Source organism: Anser cygnoides, chromosome 13 (genome assembly GCF_040182565.1).
Source record: "Anser cygnoides isolate HZ-2024a breed goose chromosome 13, Taihu_goose_T2T_genome, whole genome shotgun sequence".
In the NCBI taxonomy this organism is placed as follows: Eukaryota; Metazoa; Chordata; class Aves; order Anseriformes; family Anatidae; genus Anser; species Anser cygnoides.
The window spans coordinates 15,732,136-15,751,885 of record NC_089885.1 but is presented as its reverse complement, the minus strand read 5'-3'; positions in this window follow the sequence as shown (position 1 = coordinate 15,751,885).

The window sequence follows — 19,750 nt, the reverse complement described above, 5'->3', positions numbered from 1 at the left end:
TATCTGCGCCTAAGTCTTTGCAATGTTAGTAAGTGTTGGCAATGTAAATGCTACAGGCTTTTCTAGGTCATTTAGCATTATATGAGAAATCACAGCTCTGACCCCATATGGTGAAGCGTCAGAAGCTAAACAGATTGGCAGGGCAGGGTCATAATGCACTATAATCCTTGAGGACATCAGATGCTGTTTAGCCAATTCAAAGCAGCTTGACATTCCTTTCACCAGTGACACTGTTTATTTCTCTGTAATAGTTCTGTCATAAAAACTAACTGCACCAGACAGATTTGATATGAATTTCCTAAAGTAGTTTCAAGAGAGGTGGACAGGGTTTAATTCTAATATATATTGTGCATTAGTTGGTTCATACAACAAACTGCATGTGTTCGAAGTAGAATAAATCTCTGGCTCTTGCAGTGCTTTTTTTGTTGTTGTTGTGTGGTTTTTTTTGAATTATATTAGCAGGTTGTGAGGGAATAAGATACATGCTTTGAGGTATTGTGGTTTAGTAGTCAAATCACAGAGGTGATAGACCTCCTACATTCTATTTTTGTAGCTAGTATTTGCTAGTAATAAAAATCCCATTACGCTTTCTCTGATTTCTCTTATGCATTCATAGTATGAAGAAGAAAAGTGGAACTGCAGAAAGATTGCCTTGGAAGGGACTGCAGGAGATTGTATAGTCTGTATAGATGCAAGATGGAATCAAATCACAGATAGATGCTGGCTGAACTTATCCTAAAACATCTCTAATGACAGTAACTTCACACCCTCTGTAAGCAATCTGTTCCAAGGCTGCAATAATATAATTTTTTAGGCTGGCTTTTTAGTTCTTCTAGCCACAAATTCAGTATGATGTTGCAGGAAGAATACTGGTGGATTTTGCATGAGAAACATTCAAGGAAAAACACTGTGATTATTTCCTGGTGAGCAGAAATGTTGTTTCTCTCTCCATTTATTGCTATGATGAATGACCCAGTCAGGACTTAGGCAAACTTTAGTATGTGTGTGCATGTGTGCGAATACACGTATGTATACGTAAATGTAAAGACTGTAATGCCATTCTGTCCTTTAGAAAAATTCTATTAAAAATTGTTAGAAGTTTGATATTTCTGACCCTCAAGGACCAGGAATATGGGGATTCTATTCATAGCGATACTCTTTGCAAAAGTTTGAACTTGTTAGTTTGTATATCTCTTTCTTCACCTTTAGAGATGAGATAACACTTAGAGGTGTTGAGGAGCATTAACGATCTGACATTTATGAAATTTTTGTGCTTATGTCTCACCCTCCATCTCAGTTTCTCAGTGTTTTTGCTTTACTTTTTTTTCTGGCTGGTTTTATGAGGCCAGAACTGTATTTAATGTTGAAAATCTGTGTTAAACCGTATATTAAAATATTTCATGTACAGCATACCTATTTGCAGGTGTGTGCTAATGGTATTATTGTTGTGTTTTTTTTTTTTTTTTTTTTTTTTTTTTGTTTATTTTTTCCCTCCTATGTACAGAACGTATTTAGAGACTGTTTTATGTTATTCATCAAGGTCAATTTCTCATTTTAACTCCTAGATCATTATAGAACCGTATGTTTAAAAACTGATCATGATCATGTTAGAATTGCAGGTTGAGGTGTGTGTGGCATGAATACAGAATGAACAAATCTGTGTACACAGATGTATATGAGCTCACAGTAAAATTTTTTATATAATTTATTTATAAATGAATCTGTGAAGATATTGCATATTTTTTTAGCTAGCAGTTGCAGTCACAGAAGAATGTATGCTCTTCTCCTGTTATCTGGGATGTTCTTGAGCCTGAAATACAGTTTCGTTCAGCTCAGGCACTTCAAAATTTCCTTTAACCTCCACAAACTATTGTATTCCCAAAAGCATCATTGATCATCCATCTCCAAAATTATCTCATTGCCTTGTTCTTAATTACTGTGTTTGTTGCTCCTTCTCCTCTTCCACTTCTTCTTTTTGTAGATTCATTTAAATGTTACTGGAGTAGTTCATTTTGCCTCCCCTTAGAAATAAGGTTTCTCTTCATTTTGTCTCCTCATTTTTCAATCTTGCCATGAATTTTAATTCAACCATAAAACCTAGAGTTTTAGATATCCTAGATCTTATTTCTCTCCTTTTTTTTTTTTAATTTATTTTCTAGGAAAAAAAAAAAGGCAGTAATTTTTTGCTAACACTCAGATATCAAACTCCCTAGCCTCTTATGGCTTTTCTTTGCATAAAACAACTTGTTCAATGGCATGATTCTAAAAAAGTCTGACGTGATACAATGTACAGTGTATAATATTTGATCTTTGTCTCTGCTTTGACTACTCTGTTCTGCATGTATGCATATAGTATTGTTACATATGACTTTCTAGACTGTCTTAAGAGCAATGCTCCTACAAAAGCCTTTTCAAATTCATGAAGAGCACAAGAATGCATAGCAACTTGATAGTGTTCCTAGTCTCATTACTGTAAATAGGGATATTTTTTTCCTGGGGTCATTAATAGACCTGTAGTCTCAAACAATCAATTCCTGTTACAACTTATTTTCCTACCAGTAATTGTATTTTATAATACCAAGCTAAGAAAATTGCTTCAAATGCTTGGCTTATTCCGATGATGTTTAAATTTTAATTTGCAATGAATAACAAGTATGGAATTCTTTTGTTATCTGTCAGCATTTTATACTGTCCAGTGGGAATCTTGTGATCTTGTGCAACTTCAGAGACCCATCTGCTTTGCTGTTCTTCTCATTATACCAATCAAAAAGTCACTTCTAATAGTATGAGAGAGCCACACAATGTTTTTCTGGTTGAATCTGAGAAGAATCCCTTCCTTCCCCCCCCCCCCCCCCCCCCCCATCAGGTGTTGGTTTTAGTTCTAAGAATTTGCATTTTCTGAACAGATCGTTCAGCGAGTTACCTTTTAACTTACCTTTTAACTCAAATCTTAATTAGCTGATATAATAACTATTGCCTTTGCTGTAGGGATATGCCAGTATTATTGATATGACAATTAAATGCAAAATGATTAGTCTATTAAAGAAGTACTAATTGACTTTAGTCTTACTAGGCTAAACTATTAAGAGCTGATTGGCCAAAATAAAGTGGACTGTATCTGTAATTATAAAGCTGTGGATTTCACTTCATATGCTACTCATATTTTTTTCTGTAATTATTTGAATTACCCTCTGAATTTATAGATGTATGTTTTCAGATGGATTTTAATTTAGTGTAAATGAAATTGAAGAAGTATTTGTGTTATTGTTGATGCAATAGTGGAACAATTTATGGTCAAAAGAGAAAATTTCTAGATGATCTGGAAATTGTTATATTTTGATGGTGCCAATAGGCTTAAGCATGTTTACTAGCAAGATTATTATTATACTTAAAATTGGGTCTTAATAACCTAACTTGATTTATCTGTAATACAGTGTGACTTCTTCAGTTTGGGAAGTGGATCCAAGCTGGGCCTAATGTTATTTGTTTAAGGTTGATACTTTTTGTCATTATAAAAGTTTTTGTGTAGACACGAATGATTGTGCAAGACATGAAGTACTGTTATATACTGTTTTTTTTTGTCTTGACTTTTTTGCATTGTCATTATACATGCTGTTGTCTTATATGTAGTAAAACCTTGGCTACTTTTTTGTATATAGGCGCAAGAGGTCATCCTTTTCTGTTTGTGAAAAATCTTGTCAACGTAGAAATTCTGAAAATACATAAAATCCCCAAATTGTATAACACCAGAAGCTTTAAGAGACCAGCATGAGTTTAACACCTTTTTTTGCCTATGCTATATAGGTAGAAAAATAATTTTCCCCTTAGGGTTAATATTTAGTTGTACTGATGGTAAAGAATTGAAATGTTTAACTGCAAAATTGAAATGAAACTGTTGCTGACGGTTCTTATTTATCAGTTGTAATAGTTTGTGCATGCTAAGTATTGCTCTTCTCTCTCTCTCCCAATCCAGCTATAAAGAACACTGGTGTAGCTTCACAATCAAGATCTAACAAGACAAGGTAAGACTCAAAGGACATAACACTGAGTTGATGTTAATGATCTTACTTTGCTCTTTTAGATTCACGTTTTACCTAGTGTTCCACTGGTACTGTACTCTTGTGAAATTTTATTATTGAGTTTTTATTTTCATTAGAAAAAAATGTTTTAAATTCTATGAAAATATTTGTATCGGTGTGTTAGTTCCAGTTTTCACAATTTGTCTCACTTTGTCCTTTGCAGTGTAGAACAGTGGATGACTATAGGTGGCTGCTTTTCCTTCGTCACACTAGTTGTCTTTTAGAGTTAAGCAGAAATTTTTAAAGAAGCTCTTTATATTTTTTGAAAATTATTTTTTAGGTAATTAGTGATCACAGGTTTTCATTACTCCATAGTTTTTGTGCCCAAATACCGTGGCTTGAAACATTCACAGCAGTCGTGAAAAGAAACAAAGTGAAAGCAGGATGTGTGTTGAATGTAGTACCAGCAGTGTTGCTTCGCTCTGTTGCTGATGAGTGCTTAAAACTACAGGGCTTTTTCTTTTGTGCTTTTATGCACGTATTGTATCACTTCAGGAATATCTGAGTTGCTTCAGTGTTAGCTAGTAGAAAACAGTGATGAGAGAGGATGAGTGCTGATATTGAGATTTGGAGGTGGGTAGAAGGAAATGACATACTGGGAAAAGTGAGTGCTTCCACTTTTCTCTCTAGTGGTGCTCTGTGTCGTGGTTGATAACATATCAAAGGAACAAGAACAGATGCCTGCTTTGTTATAAAACTGCCTATACATGCTACTCCCCAGGCAGCCCATTCCCTAGTCCAGGGGATCATTAGGCTAACAGCACAAATCAGACAGCTGTCTGCCTGCTAAGTCTGTTGTTCCCCTTCTCTCAGGCCAAATTCAGTGGATCCATGTGATTGTAGGCTCATTATGTCAACAGACAGGACTTCCTGAAGCTATACAGTTCAGAACTGCTTTACCACTTCTGTGAAAGGACAAAAGCTAGCCAGAAGACAGTGAGGTGGCTTAAATAGAACTTAAGGAACTGTAGCTCTAAACGATTGGAACCGGAAATAAATTTTATAAAAAGAAAAAAAAATAAAAAGAAAATAAAAAGGAATGACTTTGCCAGTGTGGTTCAGAAAGAATTGTGAAGGTGTTGGTACAGCAGAGCGTACTTATATGTGAGCAGAACTTGAGGTGTGAATGAATGTTTTACTCAGTTTTAAGACATTGAATTCTCTACCTCTAATACACTGTAGATGGTGGCAGGGTTCTGGCAGGTTGTGTGAGTGGGAATGGCAATCTGGGAGTAGAAGAATATAATTAGATAGAAGCCTAGGATGCTGATGCTGCTAATTATGCAATTAAGTAATATTACAGAAGGTTCCTGATGTGGTATCATTTTAAGAGGAAGAAGCATAACATCACCAGGTTTCTTCAGCTACTGCTAAAAAAGAAAGAAAAAGAAAAAAAATAGTTTCTAACCATGAGAATAATATTTTAAAAAATGGAAATAATATGTTCTGTTTTCTGTGATCTGTTTTCAGCTGAGCATTTTGTTTTGCTGCAAAAAAAATCACCTGAAAAATTATCTGCTAGATTTTTTTTCATTATGTACGTTCACAATATACTAGTTTAAAATGTACTTGGCAATCTAAAAAAGATCAAATAATTATCACAAAGTTTATGTTCCTTAGTGCACCCCATTTGGTATTTTTGAATATAGGCCAATGTTCTCCAGCTAACTATTTCAAAAATCTTTAAACTTGCTTAAAAGAAAAAATAAAAAACCTTTGCATTTTTTTTTCAAATTTAATTTAAATAGCTCTCTAATTATGTACGCAGAGTAACTTCTTTTTTCCTTCATTACATTCACAGAACCTCAGTGAGAAACAACATGCTTCATTTAAGATTAATTAAGATCTGAATGTAGCAAACTACAATTTTTATTTACACAGGACTTTCAGAGAAATCTGGGCATTCATTTTTTCAGCTGTAGGTCAATTATGTATCTTAAAACTGAATAAAAGGGATAAATAGTGTTTTAAATTGGAGGAAAGAATGGAACAACTTGGTACAAGGGAGAAAAATGATCTACAAATAAGAATGGCAGCTAATGCAGATCAATATGGAGAACGACAAAAATAAAATGTTCCTGGGAAGCTTGAAAACTAACTATATTTGGAATGCTTGTAATTAAGATTTTGAGGTAGTTGTTCAACTATGAGATGTAGTGGATCTTTTATTATCCCATGTCAATTTACATAAGTGGAAAAAAGTAAGAAAACAAATATGAGAAGACCCTTGAATTGTGAAATTACTACAGTTGTCTTTAAAAAGTTACAGTTCTATCTTTTCTTTTTTCCTAATAACAGTAAAAAGTCAGGGAATACTATTTCTTTTTTGAGTCATTTTAATTTATCATTCTACTGAAAATGGTTCTACTAGCTGTTTAACCTAAAAGAACTTTTTTGACAAAGCAGTTGAAAGTTTGTTGGTTCTGGTTTTTTGTTTTGTTTTCTCTCTAAAGATTGTGTGATTTTTATGATTTGAGGTGACAGTAATGGAGTTTTAGAGGAAAAAAATGAAAAAAAAAAAAAAAAACTGTTGAACAGCTAATACCTTCTTCCACTGAAGTGTAGCTACTGATGGTAGAAAAACTGAACATTAAAAAAGATGAATCCATTTAAAAAACAGCTAGCCAACACAGAATTTGATTTATAGATGTAGAAGTTAATGCAAATGCTACTCTGCAAAGAGGAATTTTATACCTTTTATGGTCAATTGCATTTCCTAAAGCTTTTTTTGGTAATGTTTGGTCACTGTACTACTTGATACTTGGAAATAAATTATCTTATCGAGGTACTGAGTGAATATTTGCATAAGTTTTATCATTCCCATTATGAAAGATGTGAATTTATTTACATGAAGGAAATACAAATGTAAAGGTCAAAGAGATTCTCTAATCTCAGTTTTCACATACGTGATTTGATATCTTAGATCTTGTCTTCAGAAGTGCTGAACAAGTACAAAATTTGTAGAAATAGGTTTGTTTGTGGTAATTACCAGTTTGAAATGAAATGTTTATTGCTTGTTATACAGTGATAAGACCAAAACCTGGAGATGACTGGAAATTTGTTTGTCAGTGACTCCTGGGGTTCTGTGCTTGGAAAGTTCTTAAAAAAAAAAAAAAAAAAAAAAAAAAAAAAAAGTAAAATTCAATTATCAAGGGTCATTAATACTTATTAGGTTATTCTTTTCTGTTTGGCTATAGTGATTTTTCAAAGCTGTAGAGCTCTGAACGTGTGAAAGGTGTTTGCAAAAACAGGGAGTGCTGCACAGGTATGCTCATCCTGCTTTTCCCAGTCTTCTGGGAAAGAAATGTGAAACCTTACTTCCTCTTGAAAAATAAGGGGATGTGGCCACCTCACTTCTGTGCTTTGGCAGGGCTAATCTGAGGCCTTGCTGCAATTATGGCACTTGAGACGTGAAAAAAAAAAAAAAAAAGAAAGCATGGCGTACATTAGAAAAGTCTGTTATCATTATATGCTGCCTTGAGGAGGATCCTTCCCTTGTACCTCTGACCTGAGAGGCCAAGCATAATTCTGCCTCCTACTCAGGGTTTCTTTTTTCTTTTTCTTTTTTTCTTTTTTCTTTTATTTTCTTAAAGGCGATTCTGTGTGCCTTTTCAATGCAAAGTGGGTCATCTTCAAATGCAAGCTGTTAAGCTTTTGCAATCCAATTTTCAAGAAAATTAACTAGTTTGTTCTTACCCTGATCATATGGGAGTCCGTGTAGCCTGAGGATTTCATCTTGAATCTAGTTCTGAAATACGTCTGCCTTGGTCTTCAAGATTTTATTACCTTTCATTAGACTTCCAGAGATGTGACTTTTAAAAACATTGTTCCTTGGCTTGTGTATTCAGGCTTTTCCTCAGCTGTCAAAAAGCAACATATTTTTTTTCTTTCCATTTCATATTCTATGCTTCTTAAGCTCTTGCCATCCCTCCCAGCCAACTTGCAGACTTGGGAGAATTACCCTTAGCAAGTGATTTAGTTGAACATATCAGATTTCTTTTAGTATTTTTGAAATTTCCATAATGAAAATACTGTGCCCTTTTTTATTTATCGATGGATGCATCAGCTTGAAATGGTTCTTGAATTGTGTTTTATTGGAAATGCTGTTTTTTGTTTGGCATGGTATAAGAAATTGGAACTATGGTCATCTTTTTTTCATGGATGCACTGACCATGAAGTTCTGCCCCCCCAATCATAAGCAAATATTTTGAAAATATTAGTTTGTTTAGCATTCCAAAACTTGCTTCCTAGGAAAGGCAGTAATTACTCTGTGGTAGTCACTATAGAAACCATTTAACATACTGCATTTTAAAGGCACTGTGGTGTTAGTACAGGGTAGCAAGCCAGAGGTTTTATACAGTTTGAACAAAAATCCAATGAAATTGTGGTATCTGCTTCAGTAAGAGGCTTCAATGAGAAGTTGGAAAAAATGAAGGTCTCCATTTCTTTTATGAGAGACCTTCTCAAGAGACAAAAGCCTTGCATAAGGATCCTTTTCAACTCATCTGCTGTCTCATAGCTATCTCATCTAAATAAGAAAAGAGATTTTCTACTAAAAATCGAACAAACCTTTAAGTACGCCAGAGCTATCCACATTAAACATTTGACAACACTTTTTCTTAAAACCTACAGGAAGAAAGCAGTTTCTTAGGATTGTTTCTGACCACTCTGTTACTAATTGGATTTTTCTCAGAAGATGGATACTACCTCTTACAGTAATTAGTTGCTATAAAGTGTCAGAATGTATATCTGTTTAATATTGTTTTAATTTTTACAATCATATTTAGTTATCTATATATTATAATTAATTCCTGTAAGTTTTATTACTATGCATTAAGAAAAAGTAGGTTACTAATGGTTGCGCTCTATGGCTGATGGAAGGTACTTTCTTGTCTTTCTGATGCATATGTTTTAAAATGACCTGATCTGTGAATAAAAGGTTCTTGGTAGTATAACCAGAGGGGCAAACTACAAGAGATGCTATTGAAAATGCTATTGTTGGGCATGTATTGTTAAATGTATTGTTACTTAAAGATGTAATATGTAAAGCTGTTAACCAGTCATGTACACTAGAGGATGTTTTTGCTTTTTAATGCTTGCATGTTATAACGCCCAGTATGTTTAAGGATGTCAGGAAGTGAAAAAGTCAAGCCAAATTATAGCTCTGCTAATGTTAGTTGTGTTCCAGTACAAATTTGGTTATGCTAAGGTTATCTTACTCATTGAGGTCACAAGGTAAATGTGTGGCTGTAGTATGCTCTCAAAACAGCCCACAGGCACTGTAACAAGGCCTTGTCTGTGTCTGCTCATCAAACAATACCTGCATACATTGTAATAAATGAATACTGAACTTTTAAAATACTTTCTTCTCAGCAGGGATTGGGATGGTTTGTAGTTTCGGAGATTTAACTGTAACATTGCTAATCATCAACACTTGGGCACCACACCAGCCCTTCTTGTCTCACTCCTACAGCATGATTTTTGCTGGAAAACTTAACTGAGTCCTTCAGGAATTAATCACACCTTCACTGGAAAGGAAAGAAATGGTAAGATCCAAAGAGCATTTGACAAATGCACAAAATGGTGAAGAACTGGGAACATAGTACAAGAAAAGGTAAATGAGCTTCAATTTGAGAACAATTTCATACAGAAGACACAAAATACATGGAAACAGTCACCAATGCATGCAATTGGTTTTAAAAGGTTAAGTTAACATAGGGCATTACTCTTTTCCTCTAAAAGAGATCTCTACCTTTACATTGAAGAAAATAAGTATATAATTTTAAAATGGGGCTCCATTGAACAGTTTTTATTATTGATTTTCTTCTCTTCTGTATTAATACATATGTATTAATGTATATGTGTAATGATATGTATTAATATGTATATATGTATTTAAGACATTGTATTTAAATCTTTTTCTCTAATGAATGTGATATTGTCCAGAAAATGATTCTGAATTGGTCTTCCTGAGTATTATTTAAAAAAATAATGATAAGTCTGAGAAACTGGAAAACTGGACACATTTTTCTTCGTGTCCTGTGCTTGCTCCTATTTGACTGCTACTATACCTGTCCTAGCAAGTTTAATTGCTCATTAGTTCTAGTTAGTTTAACTGTTTTCTCAGCAGCCTTCCGTATCAGAACATGATGATCAGTAATAAAACCACTCAAAAACTGCTACCTAGCAAAATAAATGTCTAGAATGAGAATCAATGGACTTCAAACAGAAGTAAATTTCTACAAAGCCATCTGTTGTTACTACTTCTCTATGCCGTTGCAAAATTTTGACAAATATATAGTTATTGCATCAAGATATCAGCTATTTACGTATCTAGTAGCCTTATATACTTGCATGTCTTCAGAAAAATATTTCAAAAGCTGAATTCTGAGGGTGTGGTTAAATAGTATTGTAGTGGTAATCTGGTTTTGTTTGGTTATGGAATGTGTGTACTGCAAAGATGCTGGAAGTCTGTCCCCTAACAAACAAACAAACACACACTTTTTTTTTTTTTCTTATAATATTGTGGTGTACAGCTGAGAGGTCAGTATGCAAATGAAACACTATAAGGGCAACTTTAAGGCACAAGCTGATTTATGTAGAGTCAGCTTCACAGTGTGGAAAGCTACAGCGGAGGGTTGTCTGCTCTGGGAGAGAAAATATATTGTCAAAGCCTATGAACAAAGCAGGAATAACACTGGGCAGCACAGAAGGTGACATACAAAAGAAAGTCCAGCAAGTTCAGGAAATTACACAGGTGGTAGGTCTTTGAAATACTATACTGTAAAAGCCCGATTAATTACATAGCAAATAAGACCAAGAAAAAAAAAAATCTTCATAGTGTGAGTCAACAGAAATGCTCTGTCATCTGTCCTTACTTGGCTTCTTCCACTGTCACATAGGTGATCTTGTGCACTCTAGATATTCATCTTATTCATCTTCAAGCTTTTAGTCCTTTTTAGTATTTTCCAGAATAGTTTTTTTTTTTTTTAATCTCATCATCCCTCTGACATTGCTTAAAAAAAATAGTGTATTTTGGATACAGTTTTTGTTTCCCTACAGTTGAAGCATATTGCAGCTGTATGTAGTGACACAGGGTACTCAGAATGATACTTTAACATACTAGCAAATGACCAATTTCATTTAAGTTGTTGATGAAAATATATCTCAAGGTTCAGAGGGGACAGTGCACGACTGACTGGCTGACACCTTACATATACTGCATTATAATTTTTCAAATGTAACAGTTTGCTGACTAGAGGAATGGTATCAGAAGCAGCAACGGATTTTCCGTACCTCACAAAAGACTGTCATGAACATATTTTATGAAAAAGGCAAGAGATGTAAATTTATAACATCTGGAGCTGTAGCTTAGTCATGGTTTTAAGATACTTTGTTTTGTGTGTTGGCAACTAAAATATTGGTAGGAAATGCTGCTGTTTGTATTGTGTTTCCATCAATTCGTGGCATAGTAATTCCTTTATTCACTATATAGGGAAATAAAAGGACCACAGTTCCTTGGGTGGATATATCCTGTAACAGTTGTGGCCCTTTTATTTCCTTCCCTCTGACTCAGATATATGCAGTTGTTAATAGAGTTGCCTGGCAGTGCTTTATCACTTTCTCAGCAATGTTATCTTCATATCTGTCTTTATCTTTAGTTCTTTCTCTGGTAACACAGCATGAAGATGATCCTGCTGTGATAGGAACTGCTGCTAATACAGGTTTACAGTCAGGTTTTTGAGTGATTTTGCATGCATGTGGAACAGTGACATTGGTAGAACCACTGTTCAAAGCCACTTAGGAGCCCTGGAAGGAGAAAGCAGGTTAACTATTGATGTAAATTATGCAGCACACACTCCTAGACTAGAAATGAAGTAAAATGGGGAGGTGGAGAGAATGAAGAGACAGTCCAGCTGTAGGCCCCAATAATGCTTAACTTGTCAGAACTAATGGGAAATTCATAGAATCATAGAAGGGTTTGGATTGGAAGGGACCTTAAGGATCATGCAATTCTAACGTCCCTACCCATGAGCAAGGACACTTCCCACTAGACCAGGTTGCTCAAAGCCCCATCCAACCTGGCCAGGGATGGGGCATGCACCATTTCTGTAGGCAGCCTGTTCCAGTGCCTCACCACCCTCATAGTGTAAAGAATTTATTCCTAATATCTAATCTAAATCTCCCCTCTTTCAGTTTAAAGCCATTCCCCCTTGTCCTATCACTCCACTCCCTGACAAAGGGTCCCTCCCCAGCATTCTTGTAGGCCCCCTTTAGGTACTGGAAGGCCACTATAAGGTTTCCACAGAGCCAGGCTGAACAACCCCAACTCCCTCAGCTTGTCTTTGTAGGAGAGGTGCTCCAGCCTCTGAGCATCCTCATGGCCTCCTCTGGACTTGCTCCAATAGGTCCGTGTCCTTATTTTGAATTATGAATTTAAAGATGAAAGAGAAAACGAACAAAAAACAAAGTCTTTCCCTAGAATAAATGCCAAGATACGTACCCAATGCAGTCTACTGAACAGAAATCAGGGCTTCCTCAGGAAGGAAAATCACAAAAAAAAAAAAAAAATGTTAACACTGAGAAGCAGAAGATTGACTGTAGGATGAACAAGAAAAGGCAAAGAAATGTTGTGGTTCTATTGAAGTAAGATGGTATTGGGCTGCCAACAGAGAAATATTTAAGAATTTTGGCTGGTACATCAGAAAGCTTTAATAGATAAGAACAATAAAGTAATCCAGTTATTATAAGCCTTGAGGGCAGTTAAGAAAAGCAGATCATAAAACATATTGCTGATATAAAAGAAAAAAGTCTGCAAGAGAGCCAGAACTTTGATCACAGATTTTAATTCTTGAGATTTTGATTGTGATAGCTGTATTATTAAATATATATATATATGATAATACTGCATGGCTCTGTGAGACAATTTATGAAACAATCCATGTAGTCAAAGGCTATTTGGGAGCTAATCCTGTGAAGGAGACAAGTCTAATTAAAAAAAAAAAAAAAAAAGCATGTAGGAACTAATGATTGCAGTATTATCTGAACGTACACTTTAAGAATAAGTAAAGAAACAAAAGTTTGATTGTGAAGCAGCTTATGTTGAGGGAATATTAAAATGCCCTAAGGAATTTAAGTATCTTCATAACATATAGTGAACCGTTTAATAGAGAAATTTGAAACATTTAAGAAATTGTTAGCAGCAATGATATTGTAACTCAGTTAATTAAATTGAATTAATAAAATAAATGAAAATGATTAGTGGGTGAGTATAAAGAATAGCACAAACAATATTCAGATGATTTCAAAGTATTTGCAAGAATAAGCATGATAAAGAATATAAAGAAAAAAATATGAAACTTAAGATAATGAGAGTAGTGCAAAAACTCCAAAGAGTGCTGAAATACACACACACACACACACACACATAAATAAATCAACTAACAAAAGTCCTTTGGATTACATTTATCACAAATACTAAAGATAAAATGATGTAGAGGGGAGGATCTGCTGAAGCACTGTTGAAGCTGTTGTTAAATGGTTTTGTATGCGTGCTCTTCTAACCTGAAGTAATGAAATAAAATGAATGAATATGTAACTGTAGTGATGCAAGGTGTCAGGAAGAGGAAAGATTTGAGTCTGCACAATGAGGATGTGACCTTCAAGCCAAAGTGCGGCTCTGCCCTTAGTGGGGCTGTCAGTCTGTCATGGGGGAAGCATGAAACTTTCAGTTTAGGCTTATTCTGAAGCTGCTGTATGAATGGAGACATTTAATATCTAGTATGAAAAGATTAAGATTATAACTAGAATAGACACTTATTTTATAACTCCTTCCCACTTCTTTGTAAAAGTTACACGCATTCCACTATTATGTACCTAATAAAATAGAATATTAGTGGAGAAAGAAATCATTTAACATTTCATCTGTTTTGTCCTGTCTTCGCTGCAGCAGTCTCCCTCCTCCCAAGTTTTGGATATCCTCTTGGTCCAGATGCTCAATACAGATTTCATTTTCTTACTCACATGCAGTGTAAAAAAAAAAAAAAAAAAACTAAATACTGTATGCAGATAAGCATTACTTGGACTTACTGTGAGGATATATATTAATATTGCTAAAACTAATAAGGTTTCTTAATTGTGTTATCTACAGAATATTGTGTGTCTGCCATTGTTTACAGATAGGTGTGCCTAACTCTTTAGCTGGTGGTTGACAGAGATGAACTGTCACCATAGCTACAGAATAAATAAATAAATAAACCAGTCACATTGCCAGACTTTAAAACAGGAGATGGGAACTGATCTGTGATAAAACATAATTTTCTGTCTCCTGAAATTTAGCGGCTTTTAACTCCCCCATCGGATGAATCTGCACTTGAAGTTGCTGACGCACACATAAAGTGTGCTTAAGCCCAACATTTAGATTCTAAGGCGTAAATTAAGGCATGGAAATGTCTTGTGAAATCATGGCCATGTAGAGGTCCTTTCAGAATAATATTTCTACCTTCCAAAAATAGAAAATAGCAGCATTGTTATGGTAAGAGCAAGACTCAAAATGGCTTGGCATACTGACCTAGGGAATTAATATATCCTGGATCTGCTATTTTCCATATTCCATTACAAGCACTAATGACATCCTTTGTATCTTTGACATGGGTGTGCCTAATTTTCCTCTCAGAGGTTTATCTGTGGGAAGTAGTCAAGTTCCAGCAGAAAAGGTTGGGAGACCATCTTCAAAAGAGCTGGTAGCTTTACGCTTAGGATACTGATCATGACTAGAAATTCCATTATAGAATCATCCAAACATAGAATCATTTAGGTTGGAGAAGACCTCTAAGGTCACCAAGTGCATCCACCAACTGTTACCCTAGCAAATAAATTATGAACCTGATAAAACCTTTTCCAGTTTGATTTCATCAAGTCAACAGTTGTAAAACTTAACTAGATCTACCAAAAATTACTATTTACAAACAATGAAATTGGCTGATTTTAACTCAGAGAAGGTTGTATAAAGTGTCCTATTTGTATGTCATAGTTTTTGTCATCACTGTTACAGCTTTTAAAATATTATCACTGGCCATCATATACTGTACCCATGCTTTATCTGGAAACTGTCCTGCCTTCTAAAGCACTCCAACGTCTGTGTTTTAAGGATATTCTTGAGAAACTAGTGTTAATTGTCTGTTGGTCCATTCTTTTCCTTGATCTAAAATTGCATTATTTAGGCTGGAAAGTACTTTCTAGTTCACAGTATTACAAAATCTGTTTTCAAGGTATGTTGTATGGATTTTGAACTCCAGCTTTGCACATTTGAAAATGCCAGCTGTTATATGCAAAGAGAGTCTTACTGTGGGGTTCTGAGATATTAATTGAGAAATGTGTCCTGTGTATATCCGTATATCCTAAATTATCAATGGACATAAGGCAAATAATTAAAAACTAAATGTGTTGCATTAAAAAAAAAAAAAGTATTTGCATGTATGTCTGACTCAAGAATATTTTAATCATCAGGGCTGCCACCATTAACTATGCTATCAATCAGGAATCCAAAGCAAGTTCAAGTTCCCATGGCATTCCATACAGCATATGGTCCAATTATGTAATTATTCTTAAAATATATATATCATGGAAACACATTTCAAAAGGAAAAATGCAGGTAGCCTTTCTTGTGATATTTTCTCTCCTCTTAATTTCAACTTTTTATTAAGAAAGCTGATGCTGCATGACCCTTGGTTAATGATCTTCATCAATTTGTACTTTTAACTGTTGCTTCAAAGAAGAGTTTGTTTTAATCTTTTTATTTTTGCTAAAGACTCCTTCCCTTCTTTTTCCCTTTTTTTCCCTTTTCCCTTTTCTCTTTTCCCTTTTTTTCCCTTTTTTCCCTTTTTTTCCCTTTTCCCTTTTTTTCCCTTTTCCCTTCCCTTTGATTTCCTATATTGGGCCTTAGTAAGTTTAAGAACACTGCTATGGCATTTAGATAGTATGACAAAGATTATAGCCTTTTCAAGAATATAGGTGAAACAAGCATATTCAAGTATTGAACTTTGACCTTATCAGTCATGTTTTCACTTACCATGTCCACCCACCACAAAATACTGTTACAATTGTTCTTAGTTATTGACTTGACCTTTGTGTGGTTTTTTTGTTTGTTTTTGTTTTTTTTTCCCCCAAATGTCAATAAGATAACCACTTAAATTCAAGGAAATTCAAAACTTCAGTTTGTCTTGTAACTTATGAAGATAGTCTGGGAAGCAGATGGTAGTAACCTTTATGTATCTTGATTAGAATAAATTGTGATGCATATGTCTGATTTTAGAAACGTGATACAGATTTATCTGGTGTCATTGTATGCAGAACTTCATAAAGGCTGAAACTGAATATACTCCTTACTATGTGTTTAACACATCATGTATTTTTAATTTTATTTTTTGTATCTAGTGGATGCATGGGAATTTAACTATAACAACCTCAAGAAACACCCACATTTTTGTTTTACAAAGGGGACATAAGCAGCACTAGCAGTAGTGATAACATAGTAAATATTCCAAGACTAGAAATAGGTGTTCTGTCTTTTCCAATTGCAAATCTGATTCAAATCAGAAATTTTGTTAGTAATGACATGTTGCTGATTATTTCAGCATAGCTCAGTTTCTGTGATACAACAACAAATTTCAAAGAGGAAAATTTTATATTGCACTAAGTCTGTGGATCATAATGTTCTCACACCTCTTTTAAAATAAAGAAATAGCAAATATAAAATGATAAGTTTGGAAAATACTAAAATTACAGCAGAGCTTCCTATCTGTGTTCTATCTTTATCTTTGTTTATCCTTCATCTGAACTGATAAAATTGTGTTACTGACATCCTAATCACCTCCCACTCACATAATTGCAGCTGCACAATATTAGTTGGTGTGTCACAAACAAGGGTTAGAATTTGTACTTCAGGAGCAGAAGGCAGCAAGATATTGGAATGTTACTGTATTTTCAGTACAAGTCCTTTATGACAAAGGAAAAATAAAGCAGAAATAAGTTTAGATCAAGGATCGTGTTATCTGCAATAATTAAGTCTCTTCATTTGTGAGGTTAAAGGTGAATGAATCCTTAACTCTTTTTAACTCTTGCATTGGTTTTGACTTGAAAGATTAAGGATTTTCACATCAAAGGTTTGCTTTTACATTATACAGACATGGTGGAAAAGAATAAAAGATTTAGTTAAATTATTATTATTATTTAAGGAAACAAAGTTGAGGAAGGGAAGGAGAAAGTAAATCATGGTAACAGATCATTTTGAGAAATCTGCACCAGTAGCAGGCAGAATTGTTTTCCTCATGTCCTGTCCCTTACCCAACTACTCTCCAAATTGGCTATCATCCCAATTACATCCTTTTCCTGACACTGAGAATGGAGGGTTAACTCCTGTGCTCAATTACTGGATCCCACCCACAATTTGTTGTTCGTGGTTAAAGGAGACCAACTAGTGTCAGCTCAAACCGTAAGCAGGTAAGCGTATGTCACTGTCATACAGCAGGGTTCAAGGAAATATGCTGTCAAGTTTTCTGGTGCCTCAGAACAATGAGCCACACTAGCCTAAAGCCCTCCTGACAGCATGGATAACTATTGCACCTGTTAATGTTGCTGACGATGGATTTAGGAAGTGTGGAGAGTGAAGATCTTGTGGCAGATGTCCCGGTCCTACAGCAGCCATTGTCTCTGACAATATAAAAAGACAGAAAATTCATCTTTCTGAGATAGTTTTCTGGCTTAGTTTTCTGACCTTTCCTTTCCTCACTCCCCTTGCTCTCTCCCTCGAAATAACTGGGAAAGCGCAAGAGCTGTTAGGTAAGAGGGTCTTCCTGAGTCTGCCAAGGGCTGCACAAGCGCGTGGATTATTGCTGCTAAACTGGGCACTGAGTTTCCTGGGCACTGAGCAAAACCTCTTTAGTCACTGCTCCTCTGTTAGATAATAATATCAGGTTAGAGTTGGTGATCTACACTGCTGATCTTCATAGCTTTGGTGGCCAGGAGCAGGTGTCCCTGTTGTGTGTATTACCAGCTGCTCCTACTGGATCCGTTCAGTTTTAGCTGTTCCTGCCAGCTTCCTAACTGGGTTCGGCATCAGTGGTTCTTGCTCGCTGTACTCTCAATGGGACGCCCGTGTGGCCATGCCAGCTGCTCGACTTTCTCGGCCAGCTCACAGGCTGCAGCTCTGTGCGCTCTCTCTGTCTTTCTCTCTTTCTGTCTGTCTCTCTCTCTCTGCCTTGTTTTGCCAGACCCTCACTCTCAGCAGTCTCAAAAATGTTTTCAGTCTTCGTGGAAAAAAATGCAATGCCACGTGATACCCACCTGGAACCCTTCTCAGAACTGGGCCTCTTCTTGGTTCTTGTATGGAGGTTTGCCTTTTGTGAAAGCGAATGAGGTAGAAAAAAGGCCTCGAAGTGCTGCTGGGGTTTGCCTGGGCTTCAGTCCACTGCTCCAGCTTTCCAGCAAGCATAGCCAGCCTCATTGACCGCAGCAGTGCTTGGGGGAGAGCTTTGGCTGCAGGCTTACACTGCAATAATGTCTAGTGATTTATTCCCTGATTTTATTTAGCTGTTTGTCAAACTGTTCAGAATTGCAAGTCTTGTCTGTGAACAGTTGCTTTCAAAACAAATGCTGAAACTTGCCACAAATTATTTATAATAAATAGTTCTCCAGCTCTCATTACATCTGTGATTTGTATTACAAAAGCACCTAGAGGCCTAAGTTGACATTAAGACAACCAGTATGCTAGAAGCTGTTTGTATAGTTGGTAAAATAAAATATTTATATGAAGAACTTCTCTGCAAATAATTCTTGGGGCCAAAAAGCATCATCCCATTTTATGATTTGCTCTTGCATTGCTGTTCCATAGGATTTGGTGTGCTATGCCTTTGACTGTATATGCAGCAGATTTATAATATAAAGAATATTTTTTCAGGTGTTCTCCCATGCACGACAATGAATTCAAAAGTAAGAATTTAGTCAGAGTTACAGTATCATATCAGTATACTTTTTGTAATTTTAATATTGCATTAAATTAAGTGAAATGTTTGCAGTGATGCTTGACAAGTGTCTGCAAACACAAATCCAGTGGCAAAATATAAGAGTTTACATTTCTTCATGAATAATGCCACTGACTATGAGAAATGTATGTAGACAGAAAATATATTTTACTGTGTATTATCTGTTACAGTTTTGGCATATAGTTTTTTGACTGCCCAGTGTATATTTTTTTGATATTTTTCCTTTTATTGCATTGCTCTGATGGATTATGCATCAGCCATCAACAATCTGTTTATGAAAGAGGGAACACCCTGGGAATTGTTAGTAATACCTTCTGCATATCAGTACATAATAATGAGTATTTGCCATTCAGTAGAACTGCTGTGATCTGCAAAAGGGACCACTTTATACATTTTTTTTCCTTGAAAAAAACTGTTTGGAGGGGACAGTGACAATTTTTGTTGTTATTTTCTTAAATAATGATTCCTTTATAGATAGGAGGGAAGTGTTTGTGAGCTTGTGTGTAGAAGAATGCTATCAAAGTAGAAAAGGTGCTATTTCTTATTCGCATACACATCTTAACAGTGCGTTAAATATTACCATATTCTGAAGGTGTAAAAAGCTAACAGGTCTTCATGTTTCAGGACATA